Raw genomic sequence first — 3,681 nt, forward strand, 5'->3', positions numbered from 1 at the left:
GTGGAGCTGCCGGGATTAGAACTGATGCCCATATGGGATTCTGGCACATTGAAGGTGAGGACTTCAGCTGCTAGGCCATGGTGCTGGGCCCGATGCATAAATTCTTAATAAAATGCTAGCCAATAGAATTCAACAACACATCAGACAGATCATTCACTCAGACCAGGTGTGATTTATGCCTGGAATGCAGAAATGTTTCAATACATACAAATCAATATATGTGATACAGCACATCAACAAAATGAATGAAAACCATATCGCCTCAGCAGATACACAAAAAACATTTGCTAAAATTCAATTTCACTTCATTCTACAAAATCTAAGCCAGATTAGGCATAGAAAGAACATTCTCAACGTGATCAAAGCAACATATGAAAAATCCAGTGGGCGGGGAGGCGCCTTGGCTAAGTGGAATCCGGCTAAGGGTTCGAGCCAAAACCACCCCACAAGGCAGTGGCGGCCAGTGTACCAATTGGTGCCATGCTCTGCCTGCTGGCTGCCCAGCGGCAAGCTCTGGGGCTTTTATGATTTGTAATAGCTGCTAAGGGACACTCATGAATTAGGCCAACTTTAGTATAGGTGAAACATGAATTCCTGGCGATTGCCAGTGATAGGGACATGTAATTCTTTGCGCTTGCACCTGCAGGTCTACTTTAGTCGTGGATGCTGAGCCACGGTGTCTGGGGCAGAGGCCAGGACAGGAGAGGTCCTGAGACAAGCTGAGTCAGAACAGCCACTGTCGGGTGTGTGATCTGCAGCTAGGAGCAGGCCAAGTTGGACAGCTGGGGGGACACCCTATCCGGGTTGAGGTTCCCACCAAGGGGCACATGTGCTGGAATGGGGGCAGCGTTCTGACTAGAAAACAGTTGTAGTCTCCCATGGCACTAGTATGGCTGGGATTGGATGCACTGGGCCGGGCCACACCCCAGCACCATCTGGTGTCCTGGGGAACCAGGGTGGATGTGGGACTGACTTGGCTAGGTCTCAATCCCCTACTGAGCCATGTGCGAGCTATACAGGGGTATGGACGAGCCATGGCTGGGCTGAGACATCCAGCAACGGAAACCAGAGTGGGGTGAAAGCCAGCCATGAAAAGCCACTGTTCCTGCTAGGACAGAAGGTGAACTGAGAAGGGCTGGCTCATGGACCCCCTGGTATGCGCAAAATAAGCGCAAGAAGTATGATAGGAAACAGCCCAGAACGGGCCATGGAAAGTTTCCCACTGGCATACATTTGGCATGGGTCAGGGGCGGACCAGGCTGAATCAGTTCATGTCATCCACTGGCAAACCCGAACACCAGAGGAGAGTGTGGGTCCTGCCAGGTTTGGTCGCGACAAAAACTAGTGCATGATATGGAATGCCAGGGTGAGATTACCTGTACTGAATTTGAATGCAGCACCCAACCAACACATGTGAGAACCAGGAAGGGAGAGGGCAGAGCCAGCGGGGGGATGGAGGGGCTGGTCCCCTCGCCGGACAGCTACTCTCACTGGATAGTGTGGGCTGGGATGGGGACAGACCAGACTGGGCAGGGCTGCAACACCTGAGCGCCGCATGTGGACTAGATCAGGGAAAAGCCAGGTTGGGCTGATTATTCCTTCTGGTTCTAGCATAAATTGGAGTGGGTGAAGGTTGTTTGGGCTTAACCGCAGACAGCTGGCAGAAGCTGGCACTGGGGGCTAATTCTTTCAAGTCAAACCACAGAACCACCCAAAGAGATCATAAACTGGGGCTGAGAGAGACCCAAGAGGGAAGTGGTGGGTTCCCCCTCTTGGGTCACTACTCCCGCAGGAGGGCATGAAAAGTAGGACGGGGGCTGGGGTGGCTAGAAGGAGAGGCACTCAGCAATATCCGTGAGGGCTGGATAGTTGAGTTGGTTGGAGGGAACTAAGTTTCAATGTCCATTGACAGGTACTGGAGCCAAACAGGAAGCGGGACAGACTGGACTAGTCTGCTATGCATACTGGCAGGCCAGGGTGGGGGGCGGGCCGAGTGGGCTGCAGACCCCACTGGTTGATTAAAGAGTCGAGTGTGTGCTGGGCAGAACCAGGCTGGACTGCAACACCCTTGGTTCCAGTGCAAGTCAGGACTGAGAGCGGAGCCAGCCCAGTGATTGCAACCACCAACTGATCGTGGCAATGGACTGTGCCGGGCCTGGTGCTTGCTGGAACATGCGGGAATCTGATCTGGGAATACCTCAAAGTTTCTTTGGTGATCTCCCCAATCGTACTGCTGGACTCAGAGCCCTGGCTAGGAGAGGACAGAGGACGGAACAGGTCAATCAACCACCTCAGCTAAACGTTGGGCAGTGAAATACTGGGCAAATGAAGAGTCTGTGATGGACTGTGACAATCAGTGAATTCTTCAATGACCTAATCGAGCTGGGAGTGATGTGACTGGCAGCGAACTATAACTGGAGGACTATTAAGACCACTTGAGCAAGTATCTCAGAGCATGCCCCGTATCCGGGACTTTGGGCGGGTGGGAGACTGGGTGGGGATTCTCCCTCAATATCCCCCTTCACCTCAGATACATAAATAGTATAATAAAAATATATGTTAAAAAAAAGAAAAATCCAGTGCTGGCACCATATTGAAGGGAACACCTGGAAGTTTTCCCACTAAGAGCTGAAGCCAGACAAGGATGCTCACTCTTTTTTTTTTTTTTTGATTTTTTTATTAATTATTTTGCATTATGTGACAGTTTCATAGGCTCTGGGAATCCCCCCCACTCCTCCCCACGCCCCTCCTCCCTGGTGGATTCCTCCACCTTGATGCAGTGTTACAGTTCAAATTCAATCAAGATTCTTTCCTTGCAAACATATACCAAGCATGGAGTCCAGCTACTTATTGTCCAGATGGGTTGAACAGTTTCTTGGGGAGACCATTTCTGGTCCGAAGTTAGAGCTGGTAGAATATCAAGGATGCCCACTCTTACCACTGCTGTTCAACATAGTATTGAAGTCCTAGCCAGTGCTATTAGGTAAGACAAAGAAATTAAAGGAACACAAATTAGAAATGAGGAAGTTAAATTACCTAGTTACAGACTACATGATTTCCTATAAAGGGTAATCAAAAGATTTCACAAAGACACTATTCAAATTCATAAATTTAAGAGGATATAAAATCAATACACATAAATTGATGTTCTTAGGGTAGGCAACTTCATGTCTTAGAACTTTTAAGATCAATCCCATTCAGATAGTAAGAAAGAAACTTAAAATTTTTGGAATAAACCTAACCAAAGACATGAAAGACCTCTATGATGAAAAGTATAACATTAAAATTTTTTTTTTATTTTTGACAATCTTTATATAGTTAATTAGGGTAAAAAGGTTCAAGGACTATAGAAAAGCAGGTAAGATTATTATTTTCATATTGTTTCCTTCATGTTTAAAGGGGGATATTAAGGGAGAAGCCCCACCCAGTTTCCCACCCACCCCAGGTCCCGGATGTAGGGCATGCTCCAAGGTAATTGCTCAAGTGGTTTTGATAATTCACCAGTTATGAATCACTGCCAATCTTGCCACTCCAAGCACTATGAGGTCACTGAAGAATCCACTGATTGACACAGTCCATCATAGAGTCTCCGTTTGCCCCGTGTTTCGTTGCCAACATAAAACTGAGATGGTTGATTGACCTGTTCTGTCTTCTGTCTTTTCTTGGTTAGGGTTCTGAGTC

Source organism: Ochotona princeps, chromosome 1 (assembly GCF_030435755.1).
Source record: "Ochotona princeps isolate mOchPri1 chromosome 1, mOchPri1.hap1, whole genome shotgun sequence".
NCBI lineage: Eukaryota > Metazoa > Chordata > Mammalia > Lagomorpha > Ochotonidae > Ochotona > Ochotona princeps.